General features: G+C 48.3%; 1 long non-coding RNA gene across 1 annotated transcript in view; it reads right to left on the reverse strand.

Moving 5' to 3' along the window:
• Window positions 1-3,833: 3,833 nt before the first annotated feature.
• LOC116070622 overlaps window positions 3,834-15,632 on the reverse strand; it is a 32,656-nt gene continuing 20,857 nt past the window's right edge. Inside the window, exons 5-6 of the long non-coding RNA XR_004110483.1 lie at window positions 8,260-8,341; window positions 3,834-4,338 (exon numbers count right to left, since the gene is read on the reverse strand). This is a non-coding gene — a long non-coding RNA (uncharacterized LOC116070622). The remainder of the gene's footprint in view (window positions 4,339-8,259; window positions 8,342-15,632) is intronic.

A 15,632-nucleotide genomic window follows, 5' to 3' on the forward strand; every position in this document is an offset into this window, starting at 1 on the left:
TGGCTCTCCTCAACCCCCAGGCAGTGCCAAGTTCTGCTCTAAAGGACGCAGCCAGGGAGCAGTTTCTAAATGTGCAGAGACACGAGGCAGAGAGGCTCCTGAAACCATGCAAGTGCCAATTGTGGGGTATTTTTAGCCTCGATTCCTATGGAAAAGACAGCTCATGAGATCCTACTCTGTCAGCATCCCCTCCTCCCCTGTCCCGGGAGGAATGGGGTTGCCTTGGTAACCCGACAACATGGATCCACTGCTTAGGGGGACACCTGTAACTCGCCCGCACGGGTTTCACCGAGAGATACCCCGGGATGTTCTCACCTTGTAGGCACTAGCCTTCTTGGCTAGTCAGAGCTCCCAGAGAAGCACCCCTGCCTCCCAAGACTCAGGGAATCCAGGAACCCCATGCTGACGTCATAGCAGGACCCTAGGGGAGACCCTGAAACTTTGAGTTTTCAAAGATGTCTAAGCCACCATGAAAACAACACAGTGCCTGCTCTGACTCAGGTCTTTAAATTTTCATGAAATTTCTGCTCCCTGAAGATCAGTTCCTTGGCTTGCTGTAAGGTTAATTATTCATGTGATATGATTCTTTGGGGGAATCGGGGTCAGGTGTCGATAAACCACGGCACCACCTTCCTCCTCCTCTTCTCCCTCCTTTCTGAAGACCCTCCCACTCTTCTTGAAAGGGCTGGGGAGAAGATGAGCAAAGCATTACCCTGAGTCCCAAGACTTCCAGCTAGTGCCTCGCGTGTATCCTTTCTCCACATCTAGCGGGTGCCTAGTAAGGTTCAGCCCCAAGGTTACATCCCATTGGTACCAAACTTGGAATGATACAAATGGGCTGCTGGTAAACTGGAGCACAGCAGGGAAATGTTCTGCGGCTGCGTGCTTCCCTGAACTGCAGCAAACAACATGGATGCCTCAGACAGCAAACCACTTCCAGGTCACATGGGAACGCAGCTGTTTGACCTGCTGGGGAAGCCATCACCACCGCCCTCATTAGCTCTGTTTTGAAGACTTTGCGTTGGTCACAACAGGTCTTGAGAGGATTAATGTGTTAAAAGAACAAACATCGCCTCCTCTTTTAATTAACTTACTCGCCCATGATGAAAATTCCTCTATTGGATTTTTATCCTGTAAAGAATTTCTGCTTATTATTTTAAAAGGAATTTAAGTAAACAGGGTGGTTGTTGTTGTTGTGGGTGGTGGTGGTGGTGGTGGTGGTGGTGTGGTGGTGGTTTGGTTTTAATGTGTTACGGGAAAAGGCAAGATTACCTAAAACCTGAACCAGGAATAACCACTGCCTGGTTTTGGTGGCCAGTCTTCACACACACCCTTATGTGTCTCTGTGTGTACCACCTTGACAGCATTGCTTCTTATGTGGTGAGACGTGTGGCCTCTTCCTCCTTTCTTCCTGGTGCAGGGCGTTTGTGAGCATATCTTAAAGATTTCCCACCCACCTCCCTCCACACGTACGTACGTACTAGATATCAAAACCTGCATAGTCCCTTCTAGGAGCCCCTCCATCTCATGCCCAGTGCAGACTCCCAGGCCTCCTCTTCCAGAGCCCCCTGGCCACATTCCTGTAGCTGGAGGCCAAACATGCTTACAGTCTCTCTTCCGGGTCCCAACTGAAATGGTTCTGTAATGTTCTCTATCTGAACTCCATAAAGAAGGCTTGGAAGCAGCCCACAGGCTCTTGCATGATCTTATCCCTCTTTCTCATCTTCTGGTACATTCCTTTTGCATTTCTGCTCCGGCCTGACTGCCCCCCACCACAATAGATGTTCTGCACCTGCCATTCCCCCAGCCTGTTCAACCCTCTTCATAAATAAGCACAAGGGTCATTTTCTCCTTCGGATCACCTCATCATTGTCACCTTCACAGTGAAGCCTGATTGGCCACTCAACCTTCACCCCAAGCCCCAAGACATCTTTCTCTTCTCCAGCTGCCTTTCAGTGAGGACCAACCTTCATTACCAATTTGACTGGCTTGAGAATCACCTAGGAAGCCCTCTCAAAATGTGAGTGGCCCCATCCCATTGGCTGCATTGCCCTATCCTGACTGCTACGCTGTCTTGAAATCTCCCCCACCAAACAGTTTGGTCCATTGCTTTTGAACCTGACATCTCTCAAATGGTCAGGACCTGGACAAAGTGCAGCCACATTCTTTGCTAGTTCAAAAGGCAGGGGTCGGGGAGGGGGAGAAATCAAGTTGGACATCAGCATTCCTTTCTCTCTGCTTCCTGATTGTGGGGGGACAATGTGACCAGCCACCTCACCTCTTGCCACCATGCCTCCCTTCCGTGATGAACCATAGCCCCTTAAACAAGCCCAAACAGCATTTCTTCAGCTGTTCATTGTCCGGTACTTGGTCTCAACAAGAAAGGAATTCACTTACATATCTCTCACCTATTGCACCCTAGAAAGAAAGCTCAGTGTTTCAGGATGGGGTGGCTCAGTAAGTGTGTGCTGGATAAATTAATCTTGACTCTCCTGGTTGAGCAGGGGTTCAAGCCAGCCAGCAAATGTCCATGAACTAAGTTCTCTCTACAGTGACACACTTCCAGATGGAAAAGTACAGGGCTTTGCTTCCATGGGGCAGCCACTTATCTGTAACACATGTTCTCTGCTCCCTGGACTCCAGGAACAATGGGATATTCCTCTCCAGATGAGTTTATAGTCCACATGTTTCAACATGGTCCTTACCCAGAACCTGAGAGCACCCCACCTTGGAAGGATCTTGAATAGCCTCCTATTTTTAAGTTTCTCAATTAGGACACTTACCCCACATCCTTAACATGGGCACAACATTACCATCCAACAGCCAAAGTTTTGGCTGGGCCTCAGTTGTTGGCTGTTGGATGGTAATCTCCTACCACAGGCAGTCTAGCTTCCAGAAGTATCAAAGTCACTATGTACCCACCCGTGCATGGTGTTTACCCTGCTCAGCTTTGGTTTTACTCTGGCCTACTCTTTTCTTTCTGTATCCCAGGTCTCTCCTTTAGAGTGAGGATGTCTACTGTATATCACTGTATATTGAAAGTCCCAGTGGGGCAGTAAGACAGAAATATCAACCTGTGGAACTGAGGAGGCAGCCATAGAGAAAAGGAATTTTGGTTTCTTGTTTTGGTTTGGTGTTTGCTTGTTGGTTTGTTTGTTTGTTTACATGACAGAGAACGAGCTTGCATGTGCTACAGCATGCAGGTAGCAGTCAGAGGACAACTTGCAGATGTCAGTCCTTTCCTTCATCCGCATGGATTCTAGAGACGAAACTCAGGCCATCAGTCTCTGTAGCAAATACCTTTAATTGGTAAGCCATCTTGCTAGCCCAAGGTTGTCTTTTGAAAGCTTATAATAATATATAGATGTGGGTGAGATAGATGTATTAAAATCCAATTTCCAAGGCTAGAGAGATGTCTCAGCAGTTAAAAGCACTGACTGCTCTTCCAGAAGTCCTGAGTTCAATTCCCAACAACCACATGGTGGCTCACAACCATCTCTAATGGGATCTGATGCCCTCTTCTGGTGTGTCTTAAGACAACTAACTAAATAAATCTTTAAAATAAAAAATCCAACTTCCTTTGGACTTGATCTTAGTTCTATATTTCAACCTAAGGTAAGAAGCAGCTCTAGGGGTGAAGTCCAATAGACAAAAATTGCCTTGTCCTGGCCTTGAGACTTCTGACATCTGCCCACAAAGTCTGTCTATGGACACACACACACACACACACACACACACACACACACAGAGAGAGAGAGAGGGAGAGAGAGAGAGAAACATGCAAGCACACATAAACACAGGATACATATGCAGACATGCACAAACACAAAGACACAGATACACAGAGACATGCGTGTATGCACACATGCACAATAGAAATTTGAGAGGGAGGGAGGAAGAGAGCGAGCATTCACAACCCAGATGGCAGGAGTCTGAGTGCCAAGCTCTCTCTGGCAAAAGGCTGTCTGCCTCCTCCCCTCAGCATGTCGAGGATTAGACTACAGAGGGACAAGAAATTTCCCAGGGTTGCCTTTGACCTTGCTATTAGAACTTCATAGAAGCTCATGCATACATAGTCTAACTGCTCTCCTGGCCACCACAACTGTGTCTTCTCCGCAGCTCTCCCTCTGTGTGGTGTCCCCAGAAAAGGAAGGACCAGCACACTCCCCAGCCTTCTGCCATTGTCTTTCAGAAAGCAGGAGTCCAGACTCGGTCAATAGCAAGGGCTGGAAGGGAAGGAGACTGGCCACCCCACCGCGCTGAATCATTGCCATCCAACAGGCAGATGGTCTCCTTAGCCCCAGGAAGAGGTGGGCAGCCAAGGTGGACACTGCAAATCTGCAAGGCAAATATTGGGATACTGTGTTAGTTAAGATTTTATTGCTATGACCACATGTAATCCTTATAAGGAACATGTTTCATTAGGGCTGGCTTACAGTTTCAGGGTTTATTTCATTATCATCATGGTGGGAAACATGGCAGTGTCCAGGTAGACATGGTGCTGGAGGAGCCAAGAGTTCTACATCTTGGTCCAAAGGCAGCAGAAGGGGACCTTGTGCCACACTGGGCATAGCTTGAGCATAGGAGACCTCCAAGACTGCCCCAACAGTGAAATACATTCCAACAAGGTCACAGCCCTCCAATAAGGCCACACCTCCTAATAGTGCCACTCCCTATGGGCCAAGCATTCAAACACATGAGTCTGTGGGGGCCATACCTATACGAACCACCACAGATACCATTTTATACTGGTAATTAACTTGATACTCTGAAAAGTTAAAAATAGCCAGTAGAGTGGCTTCCCCTTTACCTTCCACTGATCTTGTAGGGGTGGACGGACAGATGGGCAGATGGAAAGACAGACAGATGAAGAGAAGTAACAGCAGTTGAACTACTGAGCCTTCCAGCCAGCTAAACTAATGATACAGTGGCTATTTAAAGGTATCAATTAGACTGATTGGTAATTACCATTTCAACAGTTAAGGGGTGAGAGGAGGAGGGACTATTATCAGAACACGTACTCTGGAGCCAGGCTGCCTCGGTTCAAACCTCAGATCCACCACAGAGCAGCTGAGTAACCTCACCTGGTCATCTACCTTCTCCGAATTCCAGTTTCCTCATTAAAATGAGACTGTCATAACTGATAGAGTTACTGGGAAAATCAAGTAAATTTTATAAAACAATATGCTTATCACTTACTGTAATGATATTTGCCAATTTCACAGGATCTGCCATCACCTAGGAGATGCCTGAAGACACACCTGGGTGGGATTATTTGGCCTCTGGGCATGCCTATCGAGGGTTATAGGCTACTATGGCAAGATTTTGTCTTTAAAAGAAAAGTGAGAGCTGGAGAGATTGCCCGGCAGCTAAGACTACTTGCCGCTCTTCCACAGGACCCTGTTCAATCCCAGCACCCACATGGTGGCTCACAACCACCTGTAACTCCTATTCTAGGAGCTCTAATGGCCAGGCACACACAGGATATGTAGACATACATGAAAGCAAGACACCCACACATATAAAATAAAATTTAAAGCTTGGTGTGGTGGCACATGCCTTTAATCCCAGCACATGGGATATAAAGGCAGGCAGATCTCTGTGCCTTTGAGGGCAGCCTGGTCTACATAGCAACCAGGACAGCTAGGACTACATGGAAAGGCCCTTTTAAAAAGAAAGGAAGAAGGGCCCTTTTAGAAAGAAAGAAAGAAAGAAAGAAAGAAAGAAAGAAAGAAAGAAAGAAAGAAAGAAAGAAAGAGAGAGAGAAAGAGAGAGAGAGAAAGGGAGAGAGAGAAAGGGAGAGAGGGAGGGATTTGTTGGACTGACTTACATGATGGGAGTTGCTCACTTTAATAATGCCATTCATTTATACACTGGAAAGTAGAAAACATGGAAGCTCCTAACTCAGAGAGCCAGACACCTCAGTAGTCTTGAAGCACTGAAGCACTGAAGGTCTAGAAGCTCCCTAGAAAGTCACGCTGTTGAGTTCACATTAAAAGGTCTGGAGTATAATGTCTACAAGAAGCAGCCATCTACACAGTCAGACAGAAAGGGCCTTGCAGGCCACCAGCCCATTGCATGGAGCCTTCCTTCCCCAGTTGCTGTCTCATCTGCAAATCCACTCTGGAATGTCCCCACAGACACACAAAGGTGTGACAGCGGAGTCCCAGCATCACAATCTGCATGGCTTCCAGACTTGCTTTGGATATTTGCTGAGTGAATGGATATTTCTAGTTATCACAGTACTCAAGGCTCCTTACGCAAAGACCACAAGAAGTCTCTCATAGAACTCAAATGTTTACTTCCAAAGACCTTCTCAAAGCAAACGGAAGTACCTTATCCTGAAGACCTTTCAGATATTGGCATTTCAACATTCTAGAGCAAAACTAAAATGCATGCATTATGGCATCCTAAGGGTGAGCTCTATAGAAAACTATGACATTCTCCTGAGTGGGGTAAGGGCTCAACAAACCAGTGCCTGTCCAGGGTACAGGTGGCCACCAGCTGAGTTCCTTGCAAGCAGGAAGAGAAGCTCTAAGTGGGCCCCAGAGCAGTGTGTGCAGAGGTAAGCCACAAGCTCCCCTCAGCCAAGATGCTGGAGAGGACTTAGATCTGGAGAAATCTTGTCCACAACTGCATGCAACTATTTAAAGAGCACGTGTATGAAGCATCCAGTTTGAGTCTTAAAATGACCATTTTACGTGCTGAAATAAGACCCAGAGAGACTGAGCCAGCAAGCACCCTGAGCTCAGTCATTAGTGAGGGGCAGATTTCACCCTGCGAGCCTCAGACGAGTGGACTGCCAAGCCAGCACAGCATTCCCAAATTCTCCACATCCACCCTTACTTCACAGCTGTGGTTCTTGTCATTTAATATTAGGAAGGCCCAAGGAGGATGCTTGAATCTCACTCACAAGTGGAAATAAAATGGACATCAGAGGTGGTTGGAGGGAGGGAACTGGGTGGGACAAGGGAGTAGGGAGGAAAATGGGGATAAGGATTGGGTGCAGGGAACGGGGTGGGGGACGGAGAAGAAGGCTAGAAGAAAGAAGGGAAACCCGTGGGGGCCACGTCTCTGGGATGAACAGGGAGGAGGGTCCCAGGAGTCTATAGAGGTGACCCCTAGCTGAGACTACCAGCAGAGGGGGATATGGAGTCTGATGTGGCCACTCCCTGTACCCAGGTAGGACTTCCAATGGAGGGAGGGGGACACTAACACACCCACAAAACTTTCTACCCAAAATTTGTCCTGCCTAGGAGATGTGCAGGGATAAAGATGGAGCAGAGATTGAAGGGACGGCCAACCAATGACTGGCCGAACTTGAGACCCATCCAATGGGAGAGAGCCAATCCCTGGCACTATTAATGATATTCTGCTATGCTTACAGAAAGGAACTTAGCATAACTGTCTCCTGAGAGGCTTCATCCAGCAGCAGATGGAAACAGAGACCTACAGCCAAACATCTGGCAGAGCTTGGGGAGTCTTGTGGAAGAGAGAGAGGAAGGACTGAGGAGGCCAGAGGGGGTCACCCTACAAAAAGATCTACAGAGTCAACTAACCTGAGCCTGGGGGTGCTCACAGACACTGAGCCACCAGTGCAGTCTATGCCTCTTACACAAGCAGCAGATGTGCAGCTTGGTCACCATGTGGGTCCCCTAACAGCTAGAGCGGGGACTGACTCTGCCTCTGTTGCCTCTCCTTTGGATCCCCTGCCCCTAAACTGGGCTACCTTGCCTGGGCTCAGTGTGAGAGAATGAGCCTAGTCTTGCTTCAACTTAATGTGCCAGGGCAAGATGGTACCCACGGGGAACCTTCTCTTCCTTCCCCCATGTGGAAGGGGGAATGGAGGGAGGGGGATGTGAAGGTAAGACTGGGAGGGGTCTGCAATGGGGATATAAAGTAAATAAGTAAATTAAGAAAAAAATAATAACAATAATAATAATTCTAGACATGATTTTCTTTGTTTTCAACTGGAGCTAGTAGGTAGTAGAGACATCACATAACTTTTTTTTTTTTCAAGATAGGGTTTCTCTGTGTAGCCCTGGGTCTCCTGGGACTCAATCTGTAGACCAGGCTGGTCTTGAACTCAGAAATCTAACTGCCTCTCTGCCTCCCACATGCTGGCCTGTGTAGTGGCACTCACCACTTCTTTGACAGGACAAACTTTGTGCCTTTCATGAGCTCCAGGGGTGCAACAGAGTGATGGTCTCATAAGAGTGTCACCACTCCATACAGTAACAGTAACCAAAGCCTACTTACAGTGTGGACAGAAGGCAGGAAGAGATGACCTCGGGTCCTTTGGTGCTCAGGGGAGTTAAATTTGGAGACTCTGGGTTCTGTTCTGTGAAGGAGAAGGTTTTTTGTTTTGTTTTGTTTTGTTTTGTTTTGTTTTGTTTTGGGTTTTAGTCCTGGCTGTCCTGAAATTCACTCTGTAGACCAGGCTGGCCTCAAACTCAGAAATCCGCCTGCCTCTGCCTCCCAAGTGCTGGGATTAAAAGCACACGCCACCACTGCCCAGTGGAAAGGAGAAGTTTCTTCAGGTTTGCATGGCACATTGATCTCCTGGGACTCCATCCTTGCTGAGGGAGCATCACACACGTGAGGCATTCAGCATGGGATGCTTGGCACTGGGGCCATGATGCCTATGGGGACGGTGAGGGGTGTACTCCATTGGGAGAGTGTAAAGAATGCAAAGTGACCAGCAAGACCAGAGTAAGCTCACAGGCAGGAGGTTCAGGAGCTGATGCCAACATGCACCGGATGTCTCACTGGGGGATATGTCACTCACCCATAGCCCTGGGAACCCCTGGAGACCATGAGATAGACGTGGCCCGCAGACACTTGAGACCGTGTCTGTCTTTTGGTTGTAACTATCTCCTGTCCTGTTTCAGGTATCTGGAACAGTATGATGTGGCACGTTTGTGAAAGAAAGGGAGGTGGAAAGAAGGAGGCAGAAAAGAAGGAAGGGGGGAAAATAGAGACAGAAAAGGAGGGAGATCTGAGTAGACTTACACTAGAGAATATGCTTAAATGCAGAACGTATCGAGAGAGCAATCAGGACCCCTGTTAGCACATCATAGCAATAGTCCAGGTGAGAACTGGCAAGGAGAAGCAGAAGTAACAGAAGAGGATCGGGCACAATCAATCAGCAAGAAGGGTGGTCTCAACAAGACATGCTGAGCACTGAAATGAATGCAGTGTCGAGGGGCAGAGGTAATAGATGCCTCATATGGACCCTTCCCGAAGGGCTGCTTGGGAGGAGAAAGCCTTGGGACCTGGAGCTGCATGATATTCCAGACCCACTGAGAAAGAGAATGGAGTCACATCCTGTGTATGCAGATGTTTGGGGAGGAGCTAGGGTGGTGGAAGGAGGTGAGGGCTTAGCCCCTGCAGTGATCAGACAACCTGAGGCAGCTCCCTTCCCTGCTCACTGGGAGGCCAGCCCCTCACCTCAGGCGTGCAGCCCCCTGCAGACAGGAGCAGCTAGAAGGAAGCCAGGAGACAAGGGATCCGCCACTGGTGGGCAGCAGCATGCAGTGCCAAGCTGGGGGCTGCTGGCAGGGGACACAGGAGATTAGGGGAGGGCCCATCTCATCCTAGTGGAAGCACACAGGGAGGCCCTCCAGCAGCCTCAGAGCTACGGTTGGCAGGGCCATGGTGGATTTGATGTTTTGACAGAGAGTCTCCTTTTCCCACGTATAGGCATCATTTTTTCGTTTGGAGTGGCACCAAACGAAAAGGGTCGCTTTCTCTACCCTGCTGTAAAGGCTTTGAACAAGTTGGGGAGGAGCCAAGGAGATCTTTCAGCCTCTAGTGATACGGAGTCAGGTCCATAGGCCTGGCCGCAACATCCAATAGCCCAAAGGACACGACCACACCATTCCTTCTGAAAACCAGCCCAGTACGTGACGGTCCACACCCGCAGCACCTTGAAAAGCTGAAATGTGCCCTATAGTTCTGGCTTCTCTGGAAGGAGCCATGTAAGAATCTACAAGCTAACCCTCCATGGTTCAGAGAAAGCTCAGGAGGAGAAATGGATGACTCACCCAGAAACACAGGAGCCCAAGAGCCCAGATGTAAACCCAAGGGAAGGGTCTCTGCACAGCTGCTATCATTCATAAACAATCCCCAGCACATGATCTGCTCATGTAGCTCTGAGTTTGACATTGACGCATTTGTTGAGCCTGGACTACATGCCAGGCCCTGACCCAGACACTAGAAATACAAAGACGACTGTGGTATGTACAGTCTCTGCTTTCACAAAGTTGATAGTCCACTGGGAAACCTGATATGAAACCAGATCTTTAGAACAAGCAGAGCCATTTTAAGGGTTAGGGGAGATCAAGTTACTTTCTCTTACCAGTACTTTCTGGGTAATGCCTTAGCCAATTTTGTAGTAAAGGAAACTGAAGTTGTGAGAATTAACCATCCATCTCCATGACCACGTTAGCTAGAGAGGCTTCGGTTACACTGGGAAACATACACCACAGTCTCCTCTGTGTATCTCTATTCACTGGTAGCTTGGAGTCCGCCAATACGTGGATAACTTTAGCCAAAAGACACTGGAACTCAGATAAACAGCTTGGATGCAAATCTAAGTCAGAAACCAAATACCTTCCCAGAAAAAGCCCTGCAGAGCCTTGAATGGAATGAAGGCTCCTCTCGGTAAGGCTGCTCCCTTACATGAACATGCTCTCTACCTCAGCTCTGGGCTGTGAGCCCTATCAGCCATGGCCCAAAGCTTCCAGAACACACAGATTTGCTGAGGACTAACTTGGCCACTTGGCCTGAAACAGCATTGCACACGCGGGGGACAGCACCACCCAGTGGCAACATGAGGAATCGACGGCAGAGGCCGGAGGCACCAGGTGCACCCTGGCGGCCTAAAGGAGAAGAAAACTCCAGTAAGCCGCTCGGCTTGGAAAACCCTGTGCAGAGCTGTATGGGCTCTTTTTCTCTCTGTGGGTCGGACACGCCTTACTCCAAGGTACCCTTTGCTAGAATATCTTGCCTGGGTGTGTGGCTCCTTCTCCTAAGACGTACCCCTGACTGCCCTACACCAAGCATTTACACCCGTGGGGAAAAGCACCCGAGATTCATTGTATGTGGCTCAGTCAGTCTCACAGTTCCACTCTGCAGTCGGAGGGGGGCTGGGGGAGAGGGGGGAGATAAAACTGAAAAGCTGCTCGGCTTCGTTCCCAGCAGGGTTGTAAGCCTCAAAGGGCTGGAGAACAAAACTATCATTATTCAAATTTTCTGTTCATAATAACCTTAGCAACCGTGTGGTTACAATTTTATGAATCTTAAATGTCCCCCGAAGGCATAAGTTGAAAGCTTCATTGCCAGTGAGGGACACGACCAGGAGGTGGTAGAATTCCTTAGGAGGTGGGACCCAGTGGAAGGGAGTTAGGTCACTGGGGTTGTGCCTTGCAAGGCATGACAACAACCATATTCATTCATATTCTCCGTCCCTCTTTTTTTCTCTCCCTCCCTCCTTCCCCCCCTTTCTCCAGCTACCATGATTTAAATAGTTTTGCTCAACCATATTCACACACACACACACACACACACACACACACACACACCGTGTTCTGCCTCCTGACAGGCCCAAAATGATGGCATCAAGTGACAGTAGACTTACACTTCAGAGACCATGAGCCAAAATAACCTCTTCCTTCAGACCCAAGGAGCTGAAAGGGTTTGCGGCCCCATAGGAGAAACAATAACATGAACTAACCAGTACCCTCAGAGCTCCCAGGGACAAAACCACAAACCAAAGAGTACACATGGAGGGACTTATGGCTCCAGCTGCATATGTAGCAGAGGATGGCCTTGTCAGTCATCAATGGGAGGAAAGGCCCTTGGTCCTGTGAAGGCTCAATGCCCCAGGGTAGGAGAATGCCAGGGCCAAGTAGCGGTGGGGGGTGGGAGGGTTGGTGAGCAGGGGGAGAGAATACGGGGTTTTTCAGAGGGGAAACCAGGAAAGGGTATAACATTTGAAATGTAAATAAAGAAAATAATAAAAAAAAAAAAGAAAGAAAATAAATTTTAAGAATCAAAAAAAAAAAAAAACTGTTCCTTTTTATAAGTAGCTCCCATCACATCCATGTCATAGCAGTGGAAAGCTGGGTAGCAAGCCCGTGGTGTCCAATCAAGTGCTAGTACCTGTAGAGAGCATCGTCCCCAAGCCCTGACTATTACATACTCCTCACACAACATCACTCATTTGTCATTGCTTCCACACTCTTGAGCATGCAACTGAGATCCAAATACTCAAAGTTCTAAATAGGAAATTTTAATAACCTTAAGAATTTTAATATATAAAATGTACAAAAGAGCCATTTTTTTTTTTGAGACAGGGTCTCTCTATGTAGTCCTGGCTGTCCTGGAATTCCCTCTGTAGACCAGGCTGGCCTTGAACTTAGAGGTCTGCCTGTCCCTGCATGCACTACTACATCTGACAGGAGCCAGTTCTTTAGAACAAACAGTACAATTCCCAATGCACTTTGAAGGAGAAGCCTAAAGACCTGACCCACTTCAGTGGGATCACAGAAGCACTGCGATGCCCTTGATGGCCTAGCATCTATATAGTTTTTCAACATCTCCATCCATCCAGAGAGCAGCGTTCCTTGTAAAATCTACCTGTGTGTTCCATTCTGCTCTTCAGGGGTAGCACTCATGGTTCCTGATGCTAGCCATGGATCATGAGAGCAAAACTGGCCCCACTTCCAACTCCAGGGCCTGAAGCCTCAAGACAGAATGAAAATTGCCTGGGGTTGGCAGGGGGGTGGGAGGGGGACAGAAGTAAGAAGCAGCCCTAACCCTAAAACAGAGAAGTGTTTAATTTACTATGTGATGGTTTCAATGAAAATGGCCCTCATAGGTCCATAGGGTGTGGCTATTAGAAGTGTGGCCTTGTAGTAGGAGTGGCCACTGGGGTGGGCTTTGAGGTTTCAAATGCTCAAGCCAGACCCAGTGTCTGTCTGTCTGTCTGTATGTATGTATGTCTGTATGTCTGTCTCTCTCTTCCTCTCTCTCCCCCAGTGTCTCTCTCTCCCAGTCTCTCTCTCTCTCTCTCTCTCTCTCTCTCTCTCTCTCTCTCTCTCTCTCTCTCTCTCTCTCTCTCTCTCTCTCTCTCTCTCCCTACTGCCTGCCCATCCAGATGTAGAACTCTCAGCTGGCGCCATATACTTTCTTGTCATGATAATAATGGACTACACTTCTGAACTATAAGCCAGCCCCAGTTAAATGTTTTCCTTTCTAAGAGTTGACATGGTCACAGTGTCTATTCACAGCAATAAAACCCTAAGACTTAGTGCCTACATACCAGGGGCTACAGCAACCACAGGAATGAGGACTGAGGCAAGATGGCTGTCTGGACCTGCAGTTTCCTACAGTAAAATATCTTCTAAAAGTCCCTCTGATATTCTGTCCTGTGCAAGTCCTAATGGCTCCCCACCCCCAACTCTTCCATCTTCTCCCCAGGGGTCCACACTCACTAACCCAGTCTGTGCATCTCTTTCACACAACGGTTTTGTTTGATTTATCCACCCCCCTCAAATCACAGGCTACTGTGTGAAATCCATTTCTTCTGTGATGGTTTTCTGGGGAGGACCAGAGCCTAGATACACATCTGAGTGCCCAGGACCCAGGCTCAGACAGCAGAAATGACCCACTCAGCACGTGGATTCCTAGCAGACAAATTACATTACTCTGAGATCTGTCTTCCTCCTCCTGTTGGGGTTTCTGGGCCTGGGACATCTCAGTGATGCTCCTATTCTATCTTAAGTCCAATGCCAGACTTGGAAACATCAAAGGTGATGTGGGAAGCTCCCAGAACTCCATCTCCCTCACTGAGCACCTCCCCTGCCCTTTAGCACTAAAGAGGGAGGGGCTGGAGAGATGGCTCAGTGGTTAAGAGCACTGACTGCTCTTCCAGAGGTCCTGAGTTCAACTCCCAGCAACCACATGGTGGCTTACAACCATCTGTAATGGGATCTAATGCACTCTTCTAGTGTGTGTCTGAAGACAGCTGCAATGTACTCATATAAATAAAAAATATATCTTTAAAAAGGAAAAGAGGGCGATGATGTAACTGGTCAGCTTACAGGACACGTATGTGGCTAAAGCTGCTGTCTATAAAAGGGCAGGGCGGGGGGAGCAGGGCAGAGCTGACCAGGCTCTCTGCCCAATTTATGCAGCAGATTCCACGCTGTGTCTTGGCTCAGACACTTGCTACTGTACTCCCACACAGCTGGCCAGGCCACACACAAGATCAGTAAAGATTTGAGGAGAATGAAACCTCCAGGCTGAGCCCAGACGAAGCCAGTTCTCCACATGGGGCTTGTGAAACATGCCTAGCTTCTACTGTAGTTACCTCTGCTTTCTCCCCTGCTCTTCATCTAGGTCTCTCTTAGATGGGCCTAAGGGTAGTGGTTGCTAAGACAGAGATCTGTCTGGGTTCCCCCAGCTATAGCATAGGCATACAGTCCTTAGTGAAAATTCCATCATCCAGGATACATAGTTCAGCATTAAGGTGAGCCATACTGTGACTGAGGCAGGAGCTAGACTAAAGATCTGAGGGAATCGGTAAATGTTTCAGAAAATGCTAACTGTAAGCCCAGCCTTGAAGCACATATGAGACTTCACAGTGATGAGTTGTGAGCCATGAATTAAAGAGTTCAGGAGTGTTTGGAGAGGAACAGAGTCTAGCTTTGCTGACTGTGGAGAAAGATATCATAGCAACAGTCCAAACAGTTAGGTTGAACATACTGGATAAGACCCTAGAATGCCGAATAGAGATGATACCCGGGGGGGTCGTGGGAAACTACTGAACAGGGGAGACCACCATCCAGGAGCCGAGTTTGGGCTCTGGTTCAGAAGAATTTGGCAGACATATGCAGGATTGGAGACAAATAAGACCAATTCAGAAGTCAGAACAATAACCAGGCAACAGGAATGGAGAGTGGGGTCCTGGGAGAGGCAGAGAGCACAGGACCTGAAAGACCAGAACTGTGAGGGAGAGAGATGCTGCGTGAATGCTCAGGCATGCTCTGCAGGAAGATCTCCATGAGAACAGGGCACCTTCTGCAGAACTGGAGATGTTAGGGAAGCCAGAGTTGACTTGCAGAAAGATGAGTACTCCGGGGCCTCTCCCCTTTACTTCCTACCACTGCTACCAGAACATTCTGTCCAACCGGTAGCACCCAGTATTTTGTCAATACCAAGAGCAACCCCCCTCCTGCTCTTTCCCAGCTATTCTCAGGTCCTCAGCTCCAGCATCTCTCCCTTCCAGAGCCCTGCTCTCTCCTAGGTTCAGTGGACAGCTCTTTCTTCCTCTCCACACAACTGCACCCTGATGGTGTGCTGGGACTGCTGCATAGCTGTTCCCCATGAAGAACAGAGAGCCATTTATCCAGCCGGGATACTACAAGGTTTGTTGAGCACCTACTATGCTGCAACTCCCAGCTACAGAGATTCTATGATGCAAATGCAGTCCCTGTTCCCTGTGTGATGAAGAAGAAAAGGAAGTAGCCAGGTAACAGAGACTGTCCATGTCCTCTTCCCCTTAACCCTCTAGAGATATCGCTCTCTCTCTCTCTCTCTCTCTCTCTCTCTCTCTCTCTCTCTCT

Source organism: Mastomys coucha, unplaced genomic scaffold (assembly GCF_008632895.1).
Source record: "Mastomys coucha isolate ucsf_1 unplaced genomic scaffold, UCSF_Mcou_1 pScaffold1, whole genome shotgun sequence".
Taxonomy (NCBI): Eukaryota; Metazoa; Chordata; class Mammalia; order Rodentia; family Muridae; genus Mastomys; species Mastomys coucha.